Raw genomic sequence first — 26,350 nt, 5'->3', positions numbered from 1 at the left:
GTGGACCAGGCAGGGTTCTTACCAGGAGGCTGTGCGCCCAACATCTATAGTGACATGATTCACCATCATTCCCAACTAAAGGGAAGGTCTTTCTTTAGGAAGGAAGTGGTTTACCTACTGCTCCTACAAATGACCTGTTCTGACATCAAGTGAAGACCTACTTGGATCCAAAGACCTTGATACACAACAAAAGTGTAGCATTGTTGAAAGTGTAGCATTGTTCAGGCCTCTTTGATCCCAACCAATCAATCAATACACACCATGTGCACCACCGTGTTGTGGCTATCACAGAAGTAAAAGGCACAGTTGTGACCCTCAGTGAGCATGTCCTGTAGCAAAGGAGACAAGAAGATCACACGAAATGTCAGCAGCATCACAAAGCAGTGCTGACCCTCAGAGGAAGACATGGCAGAAGGGGCCGTAGGTTGGCAGGGGGAGAGGGAGCCACCAAACACACCCACTGCTGTTGGAGGACTATTCCATAATACCTGTTCAAAGGGACAATGGACACTGTTCTCATTCTAACAGTCCATTGGTACAAGGAGGGTCAGGTCTACTGATACAAAGTCACCTTACAAATTCCACATTTGGACTGTAGGAAATATTCAGAGGGGGGAAAAAACCAGAGTAGCGTCCACGAAGGTTTGTGGGGAGTGAGATGTGAACTGATCCGTGAGGGGTGGCACTCGGCTTAGCAGAACAGCATCAGGAATCCAGGGGGCAGCCGGGGCCTGTCACCCCTTGGTCTCCCAGCTTCTGAAAGCGCCTGCTCCTCGCACTTAGAAGCCAGACATTTGCTTCCAAGTCTCCCTGGCAGGTAGGTGAGCACATGACCTGGGCTCTCCTGATGGGAGTCACCTGCCCCAGAGCACACCTCCCCAGCCAGCACTGGGCAGGGAAGAGGCCCGGAATGTACGGCATGTGCGGGAACCGCGGAGGCCTGCCCAGCCCTCTGGAGGCCAGAGCAGGACCAGGAGCCAGTCATCGGGCTGTGTGGTCAGCAGCACAGCAGCGTCTTCACTCCTCTGCTCTGCAGTGTAACTTGGGACACTGGTCCTAGACACATGGCCACCGAGTCTAGAATCCAGAGTCATCCGGTGTCTTTTTCAGCTAGTTTCTTCCCTGCTCAAATCAGCTAAAACTGGCTTTAGAGTCGCAACGGGCGTGTGCAACAAGACCCTCTCTGCCAGTCCTCACATCCTGTGCAAAGCACCCATCAGCCTCGACCGGAAGTCCTGCTGGTGGGCAGCACAGCACGGGGGTGGGCGTGGCTCTGGATCCGAAGGCCCCAGGCTCAGACCTCAGTCCTACCTTAGAGCAGATCTAGGGGGACATCTGGAGCCCCTGGTGCTGTAGTTTGGATGAGTCCCCTTGCCCTGCCCACAGGCCCCTGTGTTAGGGTGTGGTGCCCGGCCCAACGTGCCAGTGGGAGATGGTGGGACCTTTGAGAGGCAGAGCCTGGAAGGCCTTCTGTCATGGGGGTGTGCCGCTGGAGGGGCCGCCAGCCCCTTCCTCACACTCTCCCCCACACCAGCCTCCAGACACAAGGCCTTCTGCTCTTCTGCATTCTCCCCACCCCAATGTGCCGCCTCCCCCGAGGCCCAAAGGCAACAAGGCTGGCCTACTAGGGACTGAAATCCCCAAAACCGTGAGCCAAAAAAATTCCTTTCTATAAGTTTGCTTATCTCAGGTATTTTACTAGAGTAAGGAAAAGCTGACACTTAGCCTGTGTGACCACAAATGTCATACCTTCCTCGCTCGTTCCCAAAAAACATGCACTTGTTGAATAGACGCCTGAGCGTCCAAGATCCATCACAAATCTCACGGGAATTATTATGGGTTTCCACTCACGAATTATAGGACCATAAGGCACAAACTCAGGGACCTCTGGAATAGCCCATGCTTCTAAATCCAACGAACAGGCCCCAGGCTCAGCACCCCGACACATGGCATCTCTCCCAAGGGTGTTAAGCTTTGTGTTTGCTGCTTGACTTTCACCAGTTGCCTCACCATGAGTTCATCTGATGGAGGACAGGATGCTCTGTGTCTGTCCCCTACCTCCAGATGCAGCTGGGCAGTCCCGTTCCTTGCCACACGCTGCCTAAATGAAACAAAGCCGGTGCAAGGGCCTCAGCCACCACGAGAGGCACAGAATCGCCTTCACGAGACAAAGGACACATCCATTCTGTGCCCGTGCCACGAAGACACTCATCAGACTCAGCGCACAGCACAGAGGCCTTGCTCAGTCTACGCACAGTGACCGCCCCGCAGACCAGGCAGCCAAGAGAAAGTGGTCATAGCACAGGACGCTTAGGACAGAATGCAAGAATACCCGGGCGTAAAGATGGCCGTGCTGGACGGCACTTAAAAGGAAAGCTCCTCACTCGCCAACGTAAAATGAGTCAATGTGATTGCTTTCATTATTCAGGTTTTCTTTTAATGTCTGAACAACCACATGCCAGTATCCCTAAGAAGAAAGGTCTTGTGTACATTTTGTTTGATCCTGTAAGTAGATGTGGTACGATAAATAAAGAGTAGGAGGAATCACCCACAAGGTACAGGCAGGCATGGTGCAGTGGATTCTGTGGGGCCCCAGGCTCTCTCACCCTAATGCTGGCCAGACTTCCACTGGCGAGGACCTGCACTTCTCTACCTAAGGGCTTTGCCCTATGAGTTTCACCGCCCAGAAGAAGACACTCTCTGTGGCTGTAGTGATGCCCTAGTCCCCTCATTGCTTCAGGAATAACAGAGGCGCAATTTCTAAATGACGCCCAGCATCCCCAGGGACTAGGCTGCAGCTGCCCGTAATGGTAACTGGCTGAATAACACACCCCCTATCGCTCCTCGTTCCCTGGTTCACCACCCACTCCCTGCCACTCCTGGGGACACCCTCTACACTCGCCGATGCTGAGTCCTCGCTGTCGCTGTGTTATTTTGAGAATGCAATGGCACGCAGCAGTGTGTATCAGTCAGTACAGCAGGCGGGGCTCCAATCTGGTCTTCAGGGGTGGTGACTTTAACAGAGGCAGTAACAACAGGGAGCAAGTGGGTCTGAGACCAGCGTCCTCCCACTTCTGCCTGCAGGACATCTTCTGACATCCTGCTAAAGGACATGTGGTGTTTTTTTTTTTTTATACTGGGGATGGAGCGGGACAGAGGGCACTCTACCACTGAGGGACAGCCACAGCCCTGCGCACTTTTCAGTTGGAGACAGGGTCTTGCGAAGTTGCCCAGACTGGCCTCCAACCTGCAGTCTTCCTGCCCCTGCCTCCTGAGTCACTGGGATCACAGGCGTGGCCACCGTGCCCACCTAGAAGGCAGACTCCCCCAACAAACTCCCAAGACACCCCAGAACTGCCAGTCCTCAGGCAGTGCTCTGAGCAACCAGGATATCTAAGCCAAGGAACGCTGGGAATGAGGAAGACAACCCGCTGACGATAACGTTAGGAGTGTTCTGTGAGTGCTGCCTAGCCACCACACAGGCGCACACAAGCGCATCCGTGCACACACGCACACATGCACTTTCAGGTGATATCAGGGCAGCAGAGATAGCTCCCTTTGCAGCATGACATCACACCTGCCGACACGCAACCATTGAATGCTTACAGACTTCTGATAACCTTGACTCGCACTCTGGCACCAAATTCCACTCCAGTTGCCCATTTCCAGTTTGGTAACAGACAACCTCAAACTGTGAAGAGCAGTGGGGCGGGCGAGACCCGGGGCCCAGGGTTACGCCACATGCATCCAAGATGGCAACTGGCAGAGAGTCAAAGGGCGTGCTGAATGCGCCTTGAGAAAAACAGGCAGCGTTTGCCATTGGCTGTGTGATAATTAGCTCAGCTGCCTAGCGCATGGACAGGTATATCTTACATGTGTGCTTGAGCTCGTGATCGCTTGACCTTTAATAGGATTGGATGGACATATCTGATTACAATTGCTTATGCATGAGACTGCTGACATATTGAGGGTGTTATCCGAGTAAAGCGGAAGCTGCTTCATGAACTTCTGAAGTGTACGTGTCATTTGTCCCGCTGGTCGGCGGCAAGCAGCAGAGCAGCAGCCCCTTTGCACCTCAGAGTGCTGCATCCCTCATGTGGGTGGGCTTGGGTCCCAGGCGTCAGGGCAGCAACTCACCAGTGTCAGTGAGCCACGGGGCTCATCTGAAGGGTCCACGGCCCCACCCCTGTGGCCTGCTCTGAGTGGGAATGGCTGGAAGGATGGACTCAGCAGGAACTGTTGAGAACACTTGTCCAAGAGCTCCCCAGAAGGACAGCCATGCAGCAGTGGCCTCAGGTTCCAGGGCAAGCTCCGCACCGAGGTGTCTCAGGCACAGAATCCCATCTCTCTCCTCTTCAAAGCCATTGTCAGCAATCCCAGACCCCAGGGGGAGCAGGAGACCACCTCTGAGTAAGTCGGCAGCTGTTTCCCACTGCAGGCTGCTGCCCCAGCGGCTGCATCCCCCAGGGAGACGCTCCGAGACCCAGGCACCAGCTCTGGCCGGGCGCTGGCTAGAACTTGGATCCAGCCACTGAAATCAGGTTCTCCCAGGAGTTTCCTACTTTAAATCCTGTTTCTGGGAGCTCAGCTGAAAGCCAGGCGTCAAGCTGCGAGGGACACTGGAAACGTCCAGTGTGAGAAGACGGGGTGCGTTTGAGGGCCGCTTGGTTTGACTTTAGACAAGGCGTCAAACAGCAAAAGGCAAACAAGGAACCAGGCCCCCCGGGCCTCGCCTACGTGAGCCGTTTCAGAAAAGCACGATGACTCTCAGGCCACCAGGACATCATTTCAGCGTCCTTCTTTGTCAAATTCCTAAGCAGCTCTCTTGTGCCCAGGAACAGTGTCCCACTGACACGTATTCAGCATAAAGGTCCAGGCCTGTCGGGTGTTGGGAGGGCCGCTCACTCGAACGTGCTGGGTCCAGCAGGCGGGCGTTCTCCCCGGCCGCGGGCAGTGCTTCACCGGCTGATGCTCACCCTGCCGCCCCGTTGCTAGAGGCTTAAGTAGGAGCACGAAGAGGCCTCGAAAGAGACAAGGAGGCCCCATCAGGAAGGTCTCTCACCAAACTGCACACCAAAGGTCATCGAGCCCCCTCAGGCAGGAGGTGGACAGGCTGGACGTGGACTGCCGCCGTCACCCTCTGCAAGTTGCTCAGCCTCCTCGTGCTTCGGGAGCACCTTACACAACTGCGGCAGAGGTCGGACGAGTGAAAGGTGAGGGCTGGATTACCGAAAAGGTGCTGCGGGCTTCGAGCCGCGCCAGAGGCGGCCTTTCCGGTGACCCTCCGCCCAGACTGCGGTGTGCTGCACAAGTTCTCACCAGGGCCTCCAAACGCGAAGGCAGGCTCCACGTGCTGCCCCTGCTCGGCCTGGCCGGACCGGGCCTCCTATGTCTACCAGCAGGTCTGTAAATAGCATCCATCGGTGACACACATCGCCTGCGTTCCAAGTCTGTGGACAGTGACAGTGATGTCCCCTGCACTTCCCGTTGTCGCCCAATCCAAGCCTCATCTCATCCCCTGCCTCACTGCGAGGGACCCTCATGAGACCCAACAGGAGCCTGCTCAGGTGGCCACCGACGCTGCCTGCCTCCACGTCAGCGCCACTCCTTGCTCTAGAAAGTCCTCCACCAGCCCAAACGCCTCTCGAGGTTCCCTGAGGACCTGGGTGAGACCTGAGTGCCGGCTCACCTCGTGCCCTGCTTCCCTAGGACACTGCCACATTCCTCCTTACCTGAGCCCCCCACCTGCTAAAATCTGACCAAGACTTTAAGGCACCCTTAAAACGTATTTTGAAGCAAGGAAGAACCCGCGTCAATAATGGTAGCACATCACACAGAAAGTCACAGGGACCAGCATGGCCCCAGGCAGGACAGCAACTCACCAGTCCTGGTTGCTGCAGAACTAGAAAGGGAGCATCAGCAGACTGGTCACTGCTGGCATGAGAATCTCGGAAAAACTCCTTGCCCCAGGGACTTCGCTCTACTGAACAGATAGAACCCAAAAACCTGTCATCTATGACAATAACTGGCTGTCTTTTATGTACAGTTCTCATCACACACACGCAACCTAACAGTGCCAAAACAATCCATCATTTTGTTTGGTATTTAAATGCAAAACAGGTCTCCCAAAAGTCTATCCAGAAGTTGTATTTTCCAGACCTTTGACTAAAAGACTTCTCAGTTGTCTCGTTGGTATTTCTTCTGAAACCTTGGTAAAGCAACGGCAAGCACATACGACATCCTATTTTTTACATTTGCAGGGGCTTTTAAGAAACCTCTTGGCATTATTGAGGTAGGTAGAGTCCATAGGGAAGAAAAGTAAAGTTAGATCAGATTTAAACCATATATTACTCAAAGAGAAGTTGCCACGTACCCGCAAGACAGTTTTATTTCCCAAAGCTTTCAACAGCTCCAGACATTCGGAAGTACACTAGCCCTGAGTGGAGAGCTCATGGCAGAAAGCAAAAGTCGGAGAAGAGACCCCCATCAGAGGCCACACTGGAAGGGCCTCCTCTGAGGTCAACCAACCAAAGCCCAAGCAAGACGGCAGGCATCAGCCATCAGCAGCTGAGGGAGAGGGAGTCCCAACAAGAGCCACTGCAATGTGTGTGTGTCGTGACACTTCCCAGCAACAACAGGACACCACCACCCCTCTCAGAAAAGTACCCCTGCACCCCCACTACCAGCACGGTCACTGACACACACAAAGCACATCCAGCGAGCGGCTGGGCTGGGCAGTCTCCTCCACAGCCCCTGTCGAGGGTTCCCCATGGGATGGGGTAGGGAGGAGGTGGGGCCTTCGCGAGGACTCTGGGGTCCCAGGGACCTACTCCATTCATGGATTCATGCCTCCTTGTGGCTTAGCTCTTGTGGGAGTGCGGCCCCTTTCCTCGCTTCTGCACACCCCTGCTGACCCTTCTGCTCTCCACCATGAGCTGGAGCCACCTGATGCCCCCCCAGGGAACCAGCAGCCTCACAAGGATGTGCAGCCTCTGGAATTGTAGGTTAACTAAACCTCCTTATAAATTACGCAGTCTCAGGCATTCTCCAGCAACAGAAAACAGACCAAGTCACACAATAAAAAGTAAGAGCTAGTCTCTTTTAAAAAGTAATATCTATATTATGTTAACTATAATGAATTAACAAAAAAATTTAAAGAAACATTAAGAGTAGTAAAACTCTGCATGTGTTGGGGATGCTTATTCTTCATATAATATAAATAGAGAACATTTTAAAGAAAAATAATATCTTGCCAGACATGATAACACACACCTGTAATCCCAGCAACTCAGGAGGCTGAGGCAGGAGGATCACAAGTTCAAGGCCAGCCTCAGCAACTGAGTGAGACCTTGTCTCAAAAATAAAAAGGACTAGAGATGTAACTCAGTGGTAGAGCACCCCTGAGGAAAAACGTAATATTCAGTCCCTTAAAAATTATGTAAGGGGCCGGGGGTGTAGCTTAGTTGGTAGAGTGCTTGCCTCACATGCACAAGGCCCTGGGTTCAACCCCCAGCACCACAAAATTTAAAAAAAAAAAAAAAATCATGTAAGATTAAAGGTCCCACCACCTCCCAGCATCCCCACACAGAAGACCTAGCCTACAGCACATAAATCCTGGGAGACCCACTCAAAAGCATGCACACCATACCACGCTGTTGGAGGAGAGAAAGAACACCTGACTGAGTTCACACCCTATACTGTTATCTCTGAATGAACTCATGGAAAGGAACATCCAAATCTGCTCAGAGGGGACTCCCCATGAAGCACTTAATCCTAAGTGCTTCCCTGGGCATTATCAAGGTGCTCTGAGAAATTCAATTCTCCCTCTGTTTGCACGAATGGACAAAGATCACCTTCCAATGAAGAATGGATATGCCTTGAAACACTTCCAGTGAGGGAACAGATACTAGGACAGTATAGGGTGTGATCTCACTGGGGTGTTCCAATTCTCTCCTCAACAGTGTGCTTTGCACTACTGTTGTGCACTATCCAGGATATGAGAGGGTCCCCCAGGGTTCGTGTGCTGGAAGAGCCGTCCTCTGTGTGGTGATGCTGAGAAGTGGTGAGTCCCTTTAAGAGGTAGAGCTTAGCAAGAGGAGGGCCTTTAAGAGGAGGAGCCTAGCAAGAGGAGGACCCTTAATAGGTGGAGCCTAGCAAGAGGCGGGTCCTTAAGAGGTGGAGCCTAGCAAGAGGAGGGCCCTTAAGAGGAGGAGCCTAGCAAGAGGATGGCTTTTTAAGAGGTGGAACCTAGCAAGAGGAGGACCCTTTAAGAGGTAGAGCTTAGCAAAAGGAGGACCTTTAAGAGGTAGAGCCTAGCAAGAGGCAGACCCTTAAGAGGAGGAGCCTAGCAAGAGGAGGGCCCTTAAGAGGAGGAGTCTAGCAAGAGGAGGGCCCTTAAGAGGAGGAGCCTAGCAAGAGGAGGGCACTTAATAGGTGAACCTAGCAAGAGGAGGGCCCTTAAGAGGAGGAGCCTAGCAAGAGGAGGGCCCTTAAGAGGTGGAACCTAGCAAGAGGAAATTGGATCACTGGGAGCATAGCTCCCAAAGGAGTAGGTTATTCTTGCTGGAGCCCAGCTGGTTCCTGTGAGTGAGCTGCTATAAAGAGCAAGACTGGCAATACCCTTTCTCTCTGGCTCCGGGTCTCACTAAGTGGTCTCCCTCGCTCACAGCTCCCAGGGTGGCACCGTCCGCCACAAAGCCTTCACCACAGCTGAGCAAAAGCTAGTGCCATGCTCTCAAACTTTCAGCACTGTGTGCTAACTAAACCTCCTTTCTTTATAAAACACCATAAAGTACCCACACTTAGGCATTTAGTCACAGCAATGGAAGAACAGACTAATACACTTTGTAGCAATTTTATTCATCAGTGTCTTCTTAACTTCACTCTGGGATCCCTTAATGCCAAGGACAGCTGCTGAACATATCTTTAAATTATAAAGATGAAACCATATGAAATAGCCAATAGTCAATTTTTAAATACATGAAAATAGCAATTCGTTATGCATCAAACCAATAGGGCAATCCCCAGGACTTCTAGACATTTTCTAGACATTCTAGACATTTAGACTTCTAGATTTCTAGACATTTTCTCTATGCGGAAAGGGGACCAGGGGGTCTGGGGGTTTCAGTTTCCCTGAAAGGGTCTCCAGGTTCCTCCCAACCCCGTAGCAGTATTTCTCATGCCCATGCAATAACAGTCTTGGCACGTTCTTTGTCAGAAAAACCAAAAAGAAGAAAAATCCAGTCTCCTTTCAGCAGATAATTCCAAAGCCACAGGAAATAATATGGAAACAAACAAACAAACGATAAGTGAAAACCCTGGCCCTCTTAACTCGTGAGGGCAACAAAAGTCCCTCCAAACATAAGCAGTTCACGGAGGAACAAGGTCGGTCTCCTACCTCAGCAAAGGGTTTGTTCCATCTCTGCTCAAGAAAACCGCCATCGAGACAGTGCAGGTGATTTAGATCCCCAACTAGTTGGGTCCTGCACGCTCTCCACCAGGTTGTATTTATGGACTTCCATAAAGTGAAGGCATCAAAGACGCTCCCCAGTCCCTAGGCTGGGCTGGCACCGGGGCCAATGAAAGCAATGCCTGATCCCTCGCTTCAGGGCGCTGCTCCCCGTCCCTCCTTCCTGTGACTGGTCCCGCCCAGCTGGGAAGGATAAGTGGAGGGTTTTGCTTTACCCCGGGAGGCGCAGCACGAAGACCAGCACCGGGACGGGCGCCCAGGACCATCTGCTCCCTCCTGGGGGCGGCACTGCGCCCCTGCCCCCAGCGCTCCTGCTCTTCCGCCCACAGGTCCCTTCTGCCCCACGGGTGCTGAGTAAGGCCACCTGGCTTCTCCCCGTGGAGCAGAAGCGGCCGGTTCCGCCAGGAGGAGCGTGCGGGAAGGCACGTCGTGCGGCCCGCCCCAGCGCCGGAGGCCCCTCCGCGGAGCGGGCTCCCTAGGCCACACCCGCTCCTCCTGCGGGATGGTCCGGTTAAGGTTCGCAGAAAAGCAGCAGCAAGAGGGGCAAGAGATCTGGCTTCCCCAAGGAGGAAGCAGCCACTGACATCCCAACCAGACGGCAGGGACCAGCCCTCCCGAAGTGCTCTGCTAAGCAGTCACCACCCCACTACCAGCCTGAACGAGATCCAGTCTAAGCCTCGCTCCCAGCTCACAGAGACCGGAGCAAAGCAGTGGGCAGAGGGGAGCGCGGGGGCGCCGCTGTGAGGCACGTGGACGTCCTCCCTTAGAATAAGCAGATCCTCTTGCCTGGACCCACCTCCGCTGCCCGCCCGTGGTCCTTCTCCGCCCCAAGACCTGTCTCAAACTTTCCATTTCTTCTTCTTGAACAAAAGCCCGCCCACCTTTTTGTGCTAGGTACACTGTAGTCGGCTTGGCTGGTCTGGCACCTACTTTCTGGCATGAATCCCCCTCTCTGGGACTGAGGCCGAGTTGCCCATGGAGGAACTCTGCTAGGTTTGAGACAGGGTGAAGCTCCGCTGTCAGATGCGGTGATGGGAAGCTGCAGAGGAGGCTAGCAGGCTCACAGTCAGCTCTTCCGGCTCTTAGCCCTGCCGACCAACACTGACCCATCCTGGGTCACAGACCTACACAGCTGCCTGGAGGGACATCCTCCTCGACTCTCCTGCAACTCCCCTCACAGCCTCAGGCAGCAGCCAAGTGACCTCCTGTCTCAGATTTCCCTGCAAGCTCTGACCTGCCCCTGGGCCAGCGCTTCAGTTGTGTCTGAGCAGCGGCTCCTTCTCCAGGCCCCCAGGACCCTCCCCACCTTCCTTGCCCTGATCCTCCCAGGGAGCACAGCTCGAATCCCTACAACACAAACCCCAGCCCACACTGCTTCCCCGCACAACCCTGAAGAATCGGACACTACTCAATCCCTGAGCATCCTGCCTCCTCCCAAACGGACAGCTCTGACCTGCGCACAGGTGCCCGCGGGCCGGCCCCAGGGGCTCACAGGACTCCTGGCCCTCACGCCCAGCGCTGCAGAGCTGTCTCACAGCCTGGGTCCGACCCTCTCACCTGGTCATTCTCTCTCCCAAGAGCACACGGGGTATAATCGGTTTCATTTAAGTGGATCTCATTTGTATCAGCTTTGAAAAGCATTTTTATTTGCTCTATTTGCTACAATGTTTATTCCAAAGAGTCACATTTTACCAGGATGCTTTCAATTTCTTTAAGGAACTCACTGACCCTCAGGCTGTGGCTGAAGAAAAATGGCTTGTACTGTGGGCTCCCCTCCAAGGACTTCATTTAGGACATTATTGTCACATCCAAGTTTTCACATGACTCCAGGTAAAGCAGAATCGAATCTGGGTGATTTGGCCAAATTAGATAGTACAGAAGCTAAATGAGGATACGCCACCGTGGCTTAACCCTGGGAGAATGTCACATGGCTGAAAACGGGAATGACAGCAGGGCAGCCGTTTTCACACAGATGCACTCCACAGAAGACAATGCCCTTGATTTTAGATGCTTGGGTTAAAGAGGCTCAGAGAGAAACCTGAGCTCAAGATGATTATTTTGAGGTCCTGTAAATAGAAGTGATATGTGAACATACAAAGGTAGATTCACTCTTTAAAAGATAAAGTCAGAAAACCAGAGGCCCAGTGGAGCACATGGGTGCATCTGTGTCCTAGGAGCACGCCATCTGAACGTTAGTGGCTGTTCTTGGCACGTTACTCCACATGCAGAAGCTAAGGCTGCAGAACCACACCACTTTAGATCTCTCAGACTCACTCACCAGACAGGCCAGAAAGCACGTGCTTTCATTTCCTAGTGTTACCTCCCTAAGGGAGCAAGGGGGACCCTGTTACCTTATACACGCTACGATGAACGAGAGACTGCGAACCAATTGCAAAAACTGTTTTACCTAATTGTGCCGCTTCTCTGGAACTGGAATGTTTCCTGATAGAAATGTCTTTGGACTTTGGTTAACATAGGGACAGACCTTCGAGACTATAAATGACGCAGATGTCCATCACTTGGAGATTGGTTGAATAAACTGGCTGAATAAACCAAGCGGCTCAAGGGGATGAGGGATATCTGCAGACATGGCTAAAGAGTTAGCACTAAGAACACCATACAGTTCAGATTGGAAAAAGGTGTCCTGTAAACTAAGGGATGCGAGGGAGATACAAGTATCCACGCAGGGTTGATCTGTGAGAAAAACAGAAGGGGAACCTGCAGCTACGCCATCCCCTCTGCGGGAGGCCTGAGTCCCAGCCCAGCTTCTTAACAGCAGCATCTCCTTGGCCAAGCAGTAGATGCTGAGAGTCTTCTCCATAACCCAGCCAGCACCTGTCCGATGGGGACAATGCTAACAGTTACTACCTCAATGGCTGCTGGTGAGAACTAAGGGAGGTCATGGCCGTGAGGCATCCAGACGGGCTCCTGACATACACTAAACACTTAAATGTTAGCTATTATGTTTGGGTGTCACCCAATTGGTCGATTGGTTGAAGCCCTGACAGAGTCTCTAGGCATCATAAGAACAGCTCGTGGGAAACTGTTGTTCTTCCTCCTTAGCGAAGAGCATGACAGGAACCCAGCAGCGGCCATCGCCTGCGCGGCTAAGCAGGCTACCAACGCCCACCTCAGTTCTCCACACGCTGACTCTCCACCTGCTGCTCCCGCCCAGAAGCTGCAGTTCGCTGCCCTCCCCTCCCCTCTTCTCCCCTCTCCTTCCCCTCTCCTCCCCTCCCCAGAGATGCTGCCTTCCTCTCTCGACCTCTAGGAGCAGCCCCAGTGTCCCCCAGGCCTCCAGGGCCAGGAGAGTTGAGCAGATACCTTGGTAGGCCTGGCCGACGGCCAGAGTCTCATCGTGTCTCCGTCCTGTCTCCCTCCTGGAAGAGCATCCAACCCTGGGACTACCTGAGCTTTTCTCCTGTCTCCCTCCTGGAAGAGCGTCCAACCCTGGGACTACCTGAGCTTTTCAGAATTAGGGAACATGATATTGACAACATCTGGGAGCCCTTGTCCTGAAATTCCCTTTGGAGATCTTAGAAAATTCTTTTGAGCACCCTTTGCTGATAGCAAATCTTCTGCCTTCCAGGCTAAAATCATAACCACAAGCAGCCAAGATCACTTGAGCGCCATAGATAAGGAAGTTGCCCAGACACCAGGACTTTGCCATCAGCCTACAGTGTGTGCACCCTCAGACCCCTGCCACGCCCGCCACTGCAGGAATCTTCATAAAAATCCTTGGTGAAGGGCTGGGGATAGAGCTCAGTTGGTTGAGTGCTTGCCTTGCAAGCACAAGGCCCTGGGTTCAAATCCCCAATACGGCAAAAAAATAAATAAATAATAAATAAAAATAAAAAATCCTTGGTCACACAGCCTCATTCTGCATTCAACAGCAGCCAGCAGTGCCTGTGTGGTGCCAGGGACAGACCTGGAGGCTGGGATCCGGTGGTCAAGGAGACCAAGGAGCTTGCTTTCCACAGCACTCAGATTCCAGTGGGGAGGACAGACAGTGATGAACAGCAAGAAAGCCAGGAGATGCAACAGTCCCTCACAGAGGGTTAAAAAGGATAAGGTGACACAGAGCCACTTGGTGACCACAGTGAGGTTGCCAGGTTGAAAGGATGTGAGCATTTTTAATTTTAACAATTGTTTTTACTTGCTTTTCAAAAGATATATTTCCAATAATTCTCATGTCCCCCAAAAGTAGGTTTAAAAAATAAGTTTTTCTTGTCTTCCTTCTAGACTAACTGGGAGGACTTGAAGGTCCTTCCCCGTGGGCTGACGATACGTCTCACATTCTACATACGTGTGAGGTGGGCGTCCGCACCACTTCACATCATCTTAGGTACTCACACGCACACACCTGCTCCTAGAGATCGAGAATGCATCTCGAAGAAATGTATGCACTTTCGTTCCATGTTCTTACTACAGACAGTAGGAGTTAACTCATTTCTTGTTCTTCTTTTTTTTTTTTTTTTTTTTTTTGGTAGTTCTGGAGATTGAATCCAAGGCCTAACTCATACAAACAAGCACTCTACCCCTGAGCTACATCCCCAACCTTTTTAATTTTGAGACAGAGCCTCACTAAGTTGCTGAGGCTGACCTTGAACTTGTGATCCTCCTGCCTCAGCCTCGTGAGTAGCAGGTATTATGGTGTCTGCCACCACACCCTGCTGTTCAATTATCTTTTTAAAATGTCTATCCTCCCTGTGAAGGAAGATAGCAAGTTTAAAGCCAGCCTCAGAAACTTAGCAAGACTCTGTCTCAAAATAAAATAAAAAGGCCTGAGATGTAACTCAGTGGTAGAGCACCCCTGGGTTCAGTCCCCAGCACTGCATATAAATACAAAAATATGGCTGAACAAAACTGAGTTTTAAAAAAAGCCAGAAGGCAAGTGTAACAGTCTGGAAAAGACTCCTATGAAGCCAAACCTTGATAAACATTGTAACTCAACCCTTGAGAAGCCGAGGTATTTTCAGGAGTAGCAATCAAAAGAATACCACTGAATCTACCATCCATAACCCAGGAAGTGGACTTTGTCCCGACATCCTGTCCCTGTTTATAGGCCCACGGGTTACCACGAGTTGTCCAGAGCTGTCAGTATTTAGAGGACTCACAAATATGCGACAGGTATTTCACAGGAGAAAATGCAACTGAATAGCCTCCAACCAGCTGAGGTGGAGGAAGGAGAGTCTTCGCCCACACTGTCCCCAACTGGCCACCTGTCAGGCTGTGGTGTGACAGCATTCCGCCACCGTCCCCTGTGGAACATCACACACCAGAGTGTGAAGGACAGCACCGTCCAAACCTGGCCTCTCCCTTTAGGGGTCTGCACACTTCACGTGCTCAGGAAAGCAGGGTTTTATTTTACCCGTGTTTCACAAGCAAAAGCAATGGAAAGAATTCCATGCCTGATCTTTGTCTTTTTTCCTTCCTCCCTCCCTTGGAATTTGATCGTATTCCTAACTTTACTCAGCTGCCTGGTTTCCTTTCCTTAATGGAGTGAAATTTATGTGCATGATTAGAGCATTGGCTGGGGAAAGCCATTTGAGTTTTAAAAGTTCTATGTTTTAACAATAATAGATTTGGGAATCCTGGAAGAAAACTGGAATGTTCTGGATGTTACTGTAGACGTTGTAATAACTCGTTATTTCCATCCAGTTAGCAGGTAATGGTGGTGTTAAACTTACTGGGGGAGAGAAAAGGTTGACTTGAAGCTTTTTACGAGAATGGCATAGTGATAAATGTAAAATGACTGCCTAGTTGTGCAGCTTTTTGGCCAAGGTGTCTGAGAGTTATTTTGGAAATGAGGAAGAGGTGGCAGGCATCACACAAGCAGCTTTGTTGGAAGAGCAGGTGTGGCAGCGTGATCCCTCGACTCACACTCAGAGGTTCAGGGGACTCGGGGACTTCTTCTTGGTGCCCTAGACTCCTCAGGATTCGTTCATGTTTTCCAGTGCATCAGGAACTCACTACGCATGCAGCCACGTGCTCACGCCTTGGGAAGAAGGACAAGGTGACTCAATGTCCGTCTGCCACGAAATCACACAAACACGCTGCCTCTCTCCTGGCTTCCCCCGTCCCTTCCAGGAGAAGAGTAGCAAAAGCTGTGTCCTCAGCGGGCACCACCTGGGCCAATCCTGCCTTCCTGCCCTGTGACTTCAAAACTATCTGAAGTAACTAAGTTTCTTCCCATTTCTGAGGTTCACCTGCACATCAGTGGGTGTTCAGTGCCCGATTTGGTCTGTTTGCCTGCTTTGGTTCTGGTGTGGGAGCCAGGGCCTCACACATGCTAGGCACCTGCTCTACCACTGAGTCGCCCCTCCCGCCCTGTGCCTCTCCTGTTGGATCCTTCTGGTCCAGACATACCTCCTTGTGCACGTAGCTACACCTGCAGGGCTGAGGCACGTGAGTATGTTGCTAGGTCATTTGTCTCCATGCTGTTCATTTAGATGTTACTGTCCAGTGACAGTTCTTATCCCAAAACAGCTCAGAAACATTTATTAGTTCCTCCAGCCTGCTAGCTTTAAAAAACGCTTTCCAAGATATACGACGCAGAACAGCAAAAGCCCTGATGGTGTGATCCCAGGAAGCTCGTGTAACATACAAACCCTCACATACACCACGGCATTTGGCATCCAACATAACGACAGGGAAGCGTGTTTAAAAGGCCTACGTGACCCTTCAGGCCTCTTAGAGTCCACACGCTAAGCATACGGGGTTCAAAACGGTGTGAAAACAGCTCCTCGGTCAGCACTTTCATTTTCTTGGGTTGCTGTCATTGCTGTCGACTGCTCAGGCCACTTTGTTTAGAGGTCCACTTTCCACAAACGAACCAGATGCTGGTCCCTCGACCAGAGTTGGGGCTGCACCCATCGGACGTGTGAAGAGCAGCAGGGCTAGGGGCTGGCGGAGTCTTCCTGTCCCAAGGGGCTCGCTCCACCCACAAGGACACGCAGAGCTGGGGAGCGCGGGGAGATCACGGGCCTTACACGGGGCAGACCTAGAGGGCCTCCCGAGTGTCGCAGCTTCCAGTGCTGTTTCTGTCAGAGCCAAGGCCACCCATGAGAGGATGGAGGAGCCAGGCCCACCCGCACCTGGGAGATGGGCTGTGCAGATGGAGGGCTGTGACACGTGCCCCCAGCCAGGGTCTTGCAGTGAGCTGCCAGACGCTTGCTGGGAGCTCCCTCCGCTGACTGAGATCCGCCTGGTGAGGAGAACACTCCCTCCACTGGGGAATCCAAATGACTTAATTCCCGTGGGGTGGCCAGTTGCTTGACAGGGAGGATTTCAAAGTCACCTCTTGTTTGCTTTCCATTTCCCTGAAACTTGCCTCCTGCAGAGTTAATTAGGTACCTTATTTTATGAACAATTTATCATGGTTTCTTCCCTTAATTGTAACTAGAGACGACTGAAAGGTTTGAGGCTTCTCGTTTGTACTGCAGGTGAACCTGGGGCCTGGCGCATGTTAGGCGGGCACTCTTCCATGAAGCTATACTCCCAATCCTTTTATTTATTTATTTTTTTTTTATTTTGAGACGGGTCTCACCAAGTTGCCCAGGCTGGCCAAAACTTGCAGTCCTCCTGTCTCAGCCTCCCCAACAGCTCCAATTACAGGCCTGTGCCCCCTGAGGCTCTTTTTTTTTAATATCACACTGTGAAAACAAATTATCAATTTATTCATGTAAGTTTTAAAAAAGATTTCAATAAAGATGAAAAACGATACAAACCATGTTTTGGTAATATAAGCCTAGACAACCAAAAATCTCCTTTGTTTAAAAAAAAACTTTAATGTATTGTTTAGGCATCATAAAGGTGCATATTTATATGGTTTCAAGTGACACCAATTCTCTAATAAAATACTTAAATAAAGTTTTCTTTTTAAACAAATTAAGAGTTCAAGGCTGGGGGCATAGCTCAGTAGCACAGCACATGCAAGGAATAAATAAATAAATAAGGTTTTAGAACAAGTCTTTATACTAGCATTTCATAAACAAATGCAGAAAATTCCACTCCAGCAAATTCTCTGCCCCCTATCCCACCTCATCCACTCCATCACCACCATCGACCCCAAACTGCTTTATTGCAGTAGATTACGTTGTAATGCTAAATTGCTCTAATTCAGTTTCCAGGGCGGAGGGAAAGCAGCAGTCCTGGGCTTTTTAGAGGCAAATTAGCAAATGAAAAGAAGTGGAAGAAACTTTGTGGGGGTAGAAGGGTACTGGAATAAGCTACTCCATGCCCTGGAGGCCTGTGGTATGTTTCTGGGTTTTGTTTCCATGGACATCAGGATGTCCCATGGCGACTGGCTGCTGCCCGCGAGGTTCTGCTGGTTCCTCCCCTGGTTAAGGGCAACCCATCCAGGGACCAGAGAAAAGGTCCCGAACCCGTGCTTCGCTGTGGCTAATGAGTTGTCACCAAGCCCATACCGCACCATTCCTGAGTCTCCACAGCAGAAACCACGGGTTCCTGCAAACCAAACACTTGTCGGAAGTGAGATTCCACCACAACCTACCCGTCACTCAACCAAGAGCCCTTCCCAGCTGGCCTGGGTCTCCTGAGGGACAGGCTGGCGGGACAGGGAGATGCCTGGTGAGATGATGGGAATCTGCTGTCCGCCTTCTGGAGGAGAGGAACTCTGACCTCACGCCCTTTAATCCAGCCCACGTGGTGAGGGGAGGGTCATAAACACGTTCACTTTCATCCTACAGAGACGAGAACACAAGAGAACACAAGGACACACTGCCATTACTCGACAACTTTACAGCCCAAACAATGCTAACACGCAGTAAATCAAAGGAAGCCTTCTGGCTGCATGGGTCGGAAACTAGCGTGTGCTGAGAGGGACCCCGTGCAAGTCCGTCCCAGGGCCAGGCTGCCGGAGGCCCTGGATGGGATGGAGGAGAAAGGGCAGGGGAGACAAGACACAGGGGAGGCCCAATCAGCTCCGCGTCAACCCCCAGCCCCACAACCTTCCTTCTCAAGAAACAACAGAGATCAGGAAATATTACTCGGGTTTGCAGGCTTCTGACCTGGCCCATCAAACCCTCAGAGAAGTCCCAGCAAATTACTGGAAACTGCACTTTGAACTTCGCCTTTGGCAAGGAGCCCAGTCAAACAGAAATGTAAAAGCTCCTTTCCTCGCAGGGCCCCGCACCAGGGTGTCCCTCTAGACACTCCAGAGCTGATTGCAGCAGGTTGGAATGAGACCCTGAGCCAGGAAAACAAGCCCTGACCAGTCTGATTTCCTACTGCCTGTGTTGTTTCTTAAAAAGGTTTTTTTTGGCTTGTTCTCCCTCATTTTGTTGGACTGGGTTACAGGCACAGGTCCCGTCGAGGAAAAGATAGGCACCGCTTACACGGAGTGCTTGTTTAGTTCGAAGACTGCTTGATCAGCCCCTCTGGAGGGCAGACCTGTTGGGATGCAATTGTGGGGAAAGTGCTGGTCAGGCCAGTTGCTAAGCAAATTCTAAGAACTCCCAGGAATGGAGAAGTAATTGACTTGTAACCCCACCCACAGCTATTTCTACTTCTGACGACCAGCAGACCTCACTTCAAGGTATTAAAATACACCAGCAACAGCACTGTCATGGAATGAGCTTCCCCATGGCTGCTTCTCCTTCTTGAGAGCAAACAATCGAAACATTAGCCTCTTTCTAGCTCTGGTCTATGTCTAAGAAAACTCAATTTGCACAGGCAAGTAAACTGACCCATTATAAAACTAAGGGGTCACCAAGAGGCAGATAAAACTAAAGGTCAGCTGGAGAACCAAGCCTCTCTCCAGCTGCAGGGAGGCTCCTGGGAGGAAGCAGCGACCCCCAGGGATTTGTCAGCAACCTGCAAAGGGGAGGAAGCTGGGGAGGAGAGGGGAGCTCAGCACAAAGTCCATTTCCAGCCGCCAACCTTCCTTTCTCAAGCCAACTGCAATCCCAGCCAGACCTGGCCAGCCGCGACCTAACTCTCTTAATGTGCAACTATTTTAACTGTTTTCTCATAATGGATTCTTTTCCTACAACATCTGTGTTGTTTCATATGCAAAGCGCAACCAGGGCTGCAATCTGCTCTTCTGACTATTTTATAAAGAAAACTTCTAAAGTGTGTCTTTGCAAGCCCTAAAGATTTCACATGGATTGACAGAGCTGTTTATTCCATCTCTAAGCCCACAGCTTCCCCTTCCCTGCCTCCCTGACCTCAGACTGACCCAGTTCTGCAATAATCAACAGAACACCACACGATTTGAAAAAAAAAAAAAAAAATGCTATTGGGCAGTCTCACTTTAGGGCACTCCTGGCTGGCCCTGCGCATTCTACAGAGGTTCCCACGGGCTTTCTACTTTGATTGTTAATGCAGAACTCTTGCCCAGATTCACCCCTTGCTTCCCCTGTCCTCCTTCCCAGTGGCTTTAGTGGATGTAAGAAAAGACTACAAACCAGGGCGTGTCGGGGTGAATCACTCTCACCCATGTGTTCAGTATGCATTTCTTACGTCTCTGACAAAGCGAACCTCATTTTATATATTGCTCTTGGACTCCGTGTCCTCATTTATAAAACAGCCTGATTTAAAAAAAAAAAAAACCTAACTCTTGAGGATGTCTTTCTATTAGGTGGCAACTCTAAGTGGCCACTCCCAGCATGCTGGGGACTCCCCGGGGAAGAGCTAGAGACAGAGATTAGACGCTGAGGTCAGAGCTGGGTATGAGCACATGAACAGAGAGTCCGGATGCAAACCAGGGGCAGGAACTGAGCTTGGTGCACCTCAGCAATGACAGTGCTGGCCCTGGAGCCCTGGTCTGCCCAGGCGTCTGCCTCCTGGGCAGCCCCACCAGTGCTGATCCATAGTCCCAGTCAGGACCCAGGTCATCCTGCAGCTGGACATCTATGAACACAGAGAGCTAGAGGAAGAGCAGTCAGGAAGGGTGAAGCAGAGGAGAATGAGAGGCAGCTCGGAGGGGTGGCGTCAGCAGAGAGGAGGGCTTGCAAAGGGTGCGCTGAGTCAGGACCCAGGGAGCCAAGGGCCAGGCCTTGGGAGCACTGAGCAGCCCAGGCCCTCTGAAGACAAAGGCTGGTGGAAATGGATTATGTTGGTGTGTGCTATTAAATGCTCACATTTTACTAAAACTATGCAATATAGGAGAATGCATGTATTGTAAGCATTTAAAAACTTAAGCTGATGTCATGGTCAAGTGAAAGTTTTCTAAAACTCAGATTAACCCACCTTCTTTGAGAAAAGCAGCTTTATTCAGACCATGTAGGTAGCCATCTGCCTAGAGGCGTACATCTGAATCACCAGGAGCCACGTGGCTAAAACTGCTGTCTACCACTGAGAAGTGACAGCCTGTAAACTCTGCAGCTATGGCTACCTCTGACGAGGGGACCTCGGTACACAGTATTAAAATAAACCAACAACAGTGACTGTCATCCAGCTGGAAATCATCCATCTTCAAGTTCTGACCTACCGTACGGACCCGAAGCATGGACTGGGGTCTGAGTCTCAGAGGCCCAGACACCTCCGCTCCCATGCAGAATCCACGGAGAATCCAAGCCTCAGCTGTGCCAAATCTCAGGGGAGACGCGGGGTGTGCGGGCGACAGTCAGCTACGAGGGAGGAGACAACCGAGAGAACTCTGGACTAGACCACGTCCCAGGGCCAAACGCCTTCCCAGTCCCATCGCCACTCACCTGACATGCCCGTCCCCCTGGTGACAATATGCAAATAAACTGCATTTGATAAGGCAACTTTAAAACTTTTTATTTATCTTTTAAAGAAGGCAATATTGAAATCCACAGAATAAAAAGTCAAGGGCTGACACTGATGATTCCTAAGAGACCCAGCATGTACTCAGAGGGTTTCCTGAAAGAGAACAGAGAATGTCTGAGGGCAGAAATCATCAAAGAAATCACGTGGGCAAACCCCGCATACCTGAAGGCAGAGTCCCCTGAGCGCTGCTGACAGAGCTGGGGATTAAAGGAAAGCATTCAATGCCAAATTGAGACGGACCCCAAAGCTTCCAGAGAGAGAGAGAAAGGCCACAGATGGAAGACCAGCAGTCCGAAGCGCTATCACACCCTGAAGAGCTGCACAGGGCCACACAGGCAGCCCAGACAACAGAAGGACGCTTGCCCACCTCTGCAGGAAAGGACTCTGATCTCTGCTGGGCAGCAGAACCAGGGCGACATCACACAGGCTGCTGGAAACCACGCCCCTGCCCTTCCTGCTCAGGTCTCTTCTGAGACCTTGGCTCGGGATGATCTCACCAGGTGGTCTCTTCTAGGGAGCTGCTTTAGCCTCGGCAAGGTGCTCTGGCAGCACGGGACTCCCCCCTGCAGCCTCGCTCAGACCTGGTCCTAACCCTCCGTCTCCCACCTCTGCTCTGAACCTGGCCGTGGCCCCACCTCCCACCACGAGCAGGGCATTCCCTTATGCATTTCCATTGCAAGCTTTGCTCCTGGACCCACGGGGGCTGCACATGACGCTACATCCCTCCTACTGCGTGCACAGCAGCACCCACTTAGTCTGCACCACTCAGCAATGGGCCCAAGACAGCACAGACCAAAAGGGGCCAGGTTGTGGCTGGTGGCAGATGCCTGCCTAGCATGTGTGATGCACTGGGTTCAATTCTCAGCACCACATAAAAATAAGCAAAATAAAGAGATTGTGTCCCTTTACAACAACAACAACAAAAAATTTCAAAAGGGGGAGCCAGGTTGAGACTGGACCAAAAGGGAACAAAGGAAACTGCAACTGAGAAGCGCTCGGCTAGCACTGGAGAGTGGGGTTTCTCCACCTGCGACCTCACCAGGGAGCAGCGCACTCTGGGGCTCTGGGTAGAAGCCATTTGCTTAGAGTCCTGTCCTTGCCCTAACTCTGGGGATCTGCAAGAACCTCGGAGGAGCCTGAGTCCAGCAGAGGAGAGGTGACCCTATCGCCTACTGCATCATAACCAGTGGTCCCCTGAGTCCCTTACGAAGTCCCTAGAAGCATGTGAGACATCAGAAGGGTAGTATTAAATAAAATAAGTGAACTGAACCTTCACTTGTGCAACACAGTCCCTGCCACCACGACTCCAGTCTGCTGTCACTTGCTGGATACACTCACCAGGTCCGAAACCTAATTCATGACCTTCTTTCCTAAACTCCTTCTTCAGCTTCCTCATTTTAGTCAGTGACATCACCAGCATCCCCTTCCCATGGTTCCCAAATCTCTACACCATCCCATCTCCTCAGACCCACCATGGAAGTTCCTTTCGAACCCAGGATGTCCCCATCCATCAGCCCATGGTCACATCAATTTAGGCCCACAGTTTCCCACTTATTACCACCAAATAAATGAAGTAGTCCACAGCTGATGCACGACCCCACTGCCTCGCAAGTGCACATTCCCTTCTCTCTTGGTAACCCTACCCTGGCTTCAGCTAGTCACGCTGCTGCCGGAACACAGCTACCCAGTCCCGGTTCCGGCTGGTGATGGTAGGATGTGGTGGGAGGGGTCTGACGAGGCTGTCCCAGTGGGGAGGTTGCCCCTCTTGCCATTCTCTCCCTCCTTCTCCTGCCCGCAGTGGAGCTGTGGCGGATGGCGTCCAGTGGCCACCTCCCTGGATGCCTGCCTCCCTAGAACAGAGAAGCAGAAAAATAAGAGACGCCCAGGTCCCCGCCACTGCAGGCAGCTCACGTAGCAGCTCTGAACTGCTGAACAGTCTCGTACACAAGGAATGACTCTTGTGTTTCAGGTCAACATTACTCACAGCTATATAGAAAGGTTAACTGACAAAATTCGCTCTCACGAATCATTGGTGGTTCCCCAATTCCAGTGAATCCATGTCCAGATTCCTCTGCTCAGCACCACGGCTTCCTTTCCACTACTTCTTCCACTCCTTTTCCTCATGTGTCCCACAAGTCAGCCACCAAAGGGCACAGCATCACCAGTGGTGTCCAGGAGACCTGCAGAGCACCAGAGCTGATGAGGAAGAGGATCAGCACATCTCTGGAGCAGGGGCTTCAGGAGGGTTTTGTCAATGAGTCCCCCTTTCTGTTGTTTAAACTAACATTTACACAAAACTCCAATATATTAAAGATTTAAAAAAAAAAAAAAAAAAAAAAACCCTCTGATTTGAAAGCGACCAGCCTGGTCCAAATGCTGCTATTATTTCCTCCAAGGTGAGGAAACTGAAGTTCACAGGGGTGGGAACTGGCTCAAGGCTGGTTAGTAGCAAATTCAAAACCAGAACTCACGTTCCCCGTACCTACTCTGTTCTAATAAGTGATGCAGTCGGAGATGCTGAATAAAAGCAGAACTAAGTAGCAAGGTGTTAGACACCCATGTTTCTAGCTGAGAAGAGGGGTGCACACTAAACAATACCCTCCAGGACTCCCCAGCTCCCGCCAACCAGGCCAACTAGGAATTCAACATAAAAACAGTGTCTCAGGATCCATGACTATCAGTCTGGAATTTTCCATCAGAACATTTCCCATTCAGATTCACACCACGGCAGCTGACATAATTAACCCAGCATCCAGAGAAGTGAGATGATGTGTCTCCTCATGACACCCATAAAACCCCATTGTCTGGTGTTTCACACTATAAAAAAACATCCCAGTGTCGGCTTACCTGGGAGCCACATCCTGCTTGTTCCTTTAGTCATAGGGAGGAAATTCCCGGCTACTGTGGCGAGCGGAGCTGAGGCTGCCTGTAGCGCAGGTCTGCTCTGGGGCACAGGAGAACCTTGACTCTCCTCAACTGTGTTGCAGGAAGCTGCTGCCCAGGTAGGGCGGAGAGGACATTCTGCTGAAGACAGAGGGGTTTAAGAGATCATGGTCGCAGAGTTCTACTTCATGTGTTTAACCCAATCAAGTCGGTTCTTTCTCATTCCATAAACTCACAGGATGGAACAATGGAGATGTATAAGATCAACGCCTGCTAAGGAGGAGTAACTGAGGTGTGACTGTAGAGTTCAGAAAGACAGAGGAAGGGGAAAAACAGAACTTGTATTTGTGTGAGGTCCCAGAGGGCACTGGCCCCTAAAGAAAGTTCTCAGGCTTGAGTGGAAGCCTGGGATGTCCCTGCCGTCCAGGGAGGGGAAGGTAGGAGGGGAGAGGGTGTCAGGCCCAAGCCAACTGCCCACACACTCTCACTGGACCGTTAATAGCTGAGGCCAGCTCCTCTGGAGCCTGAGAGCCACACACTGTGACCTAGGGCAAGTGGCCCCTCTAAAACGCCTGTAAAGTGGAGATAGTGCGGTGCCTACTCCATGGGGTGAATGAGGAGTCTGGCACGGCAGAGGTGTGCAAGCAGGGTTTGCTCCTGGGGCGGACACGTGTGTCCACCTCCCCAGCTCCACCACGAATGCCTGGGAGCGAGGCCACGCCGTACCTCTCCACGCACACACGCCATCCTAGACGCTTCACAAGTGCTGGCTGATTGATTAATGGGCGCGGGAAGAGGAGGCCGGGCTCATTAGGTTACATGTGACAGCATGTTCCTTCCAGGTCTCAAAGAAATCCCCGCGGGGCCTGCATTTGGGGGAGAAAGCAGCAGATCTCCGCACTTTTTAAAGTCTATCAAAGTGGCCCGCTTCCGTGCCCTGGATCAGAGCCGCAAGCTGCCAGGGGCGAGCGAGGGGCTGCGCCAGGGACCCGCGCAAGGCCGGCCGGGCGTCGCAGGCGGCCTGCAGCGGCGCTGGCCTCGCCGCAGAGCTCGGGCCCAGACTTGCGCCGCGCTCCATAAAACCCGCTCCGCCCAGCCTCCCGCGCCCGCGCCGCCTTTGTCTCGCAGCTCGGTTCTCGCCATAAAACCCCGGGCCAAGCGTGCCTTTTCATTTGTGATGATCAAAGTGGTAGCTGTCTGGTGCAGAAGCGAGCACCCTTTTAATATCTGGGCTTTAAAATTCCCGTTCCAAACTGCTCTGGGCTCACCTGTGCCCAGCTCCGGGGTGAGGCCAGCCTCCGCGGCGGGTCACGTGCCGCCGGGATCGGGTTACCTGGAATGCCGGCCAGGCAGCCGGGAGGGCTGGGTGCGGGCAGCGCCGGGCGGAGGGAGCCTGGCCGGGAAACCAGAAACCCTGCCGGAGGGAAACAGGTTTCCTTTCCTGGGCGCCTGGACCGGCGGCACAACTAGTTGGGGGCGGGGTGGGGGTGCCAGTTGCTCTTGTTTGTCTTGAAACAAAGGAAGGGAGGAGGAAGGTGGGGGTTCTGTTGTGTTTTTTGCTTTTCCTGTAAATACAAGTGAAATGCGTACCTGGATTTGCACCAGGTGGAGACCCACGTCTTGGCTTGCTCGCCGTCGTGGGACAAGTCAGAAGGGCCGCTGGACAAGCAGTGGCTACTGAGAACGGGGGTCTGGTAGGCGTATTCTGGAAGGCACACCTGGCTCCTAAGAAGCCTGCGAGTGAAAAGTTGCTTTCAGGGAGCCGTGGAGTGAGCAATCGCATCAGGGTCTTCCGTCAGAACAGGTCCTGCCGGCCTCCCCAGCTCAAGGGAAGCACCGGTACCCTGTCACTCGCTCTCTGACCACTGCGACTTCACTATGTCCCCAGCACTTTCCCAAAGGGGAAGGGTTTTCCCTCCGGCCTGTGGTACTGGGGAAATAGATCACTAGCAGGCAGGTTCCTCCAGGGCTTAGATCTGGTTCCCCAGCAATCTGGAGCAAGGAAATGGAAGAGTTCTCAGGTTTGGAAGGCAGACCTCTAGAGGGGAAAAGGGACACTTTCAAGATGAAAACTTAACTGGAAAAGGAAGAAAAATCAGATAATATTATTTCTGCCATCCCTTAATACCTTGAGGAGTTCAAAGGTTTTCCAAGCCTGCGGCACTTGGCAATTATAATTACACAGTAAAATCCCTAAGGTTAATGAATAACCTCTAAAGGAAGTTGCTTCACATAATGACA

At 51.8% G+C, this 26,350-nt stretch overlaps 1 long non-coding RNA gene across 4 annotated transcripts; it reads right to left on the bottom strand.

Annotated features, from left to right (window-relative positions):
• Positions 1–21,241: 21,241 nt before the first annotated feature.
• On the bottom strand, positions 21,242–25,547 carry LOC124994760 (uncharacterized). 4 transcript variants are annotated; one of them, XR_007110544.1, is made up of 4 exons: positions 25,378–25,547; positions 24,074–24,247; positions 23,211–23,422; positions 21,242–23,076 (listed from the first exon to the last, which is right to left on the bottom strand). It is a non-coding gene; the product is annotated as an uncharacterized LOC124994760 (long non-coding RNA). The 4 variants fall into 4 exon arrangements; XR_007110542.1 differs by lacking the exon at positions 25,378–25,547 and adding an exon at positions 24,836–25,347; XR_007110545.1 differs by lacking the exon at positions 25,378–25,547 and adding an exon at positions 24,836–25,347 and having other exon boundaries at positions 23,211–23,406.
• Between the last annotated feature and the right edge of the window lie 803 nt (positions 25,548–26,350).

This window comes from Sciurus carolinensis, chromosome 10 (assembly GCF_902686445.1).
Source record: "Sciurus carolinensis chromosome 10, mSciCar1.2, whole genome shotgun sequence".
NCBI classification, from domain to species: domain Eukaryota; kingdom Metazoa; phylum Chordata; class Mammalia; order Rodentia; family Sciuridae; genus Sciurus; species Sciurus carolinensis.
The sequence above is the reverse complement of the archived record's forward strand: the minus strand, read 5'-3'. Positions and strand labels throughout refer to the sequence as shown.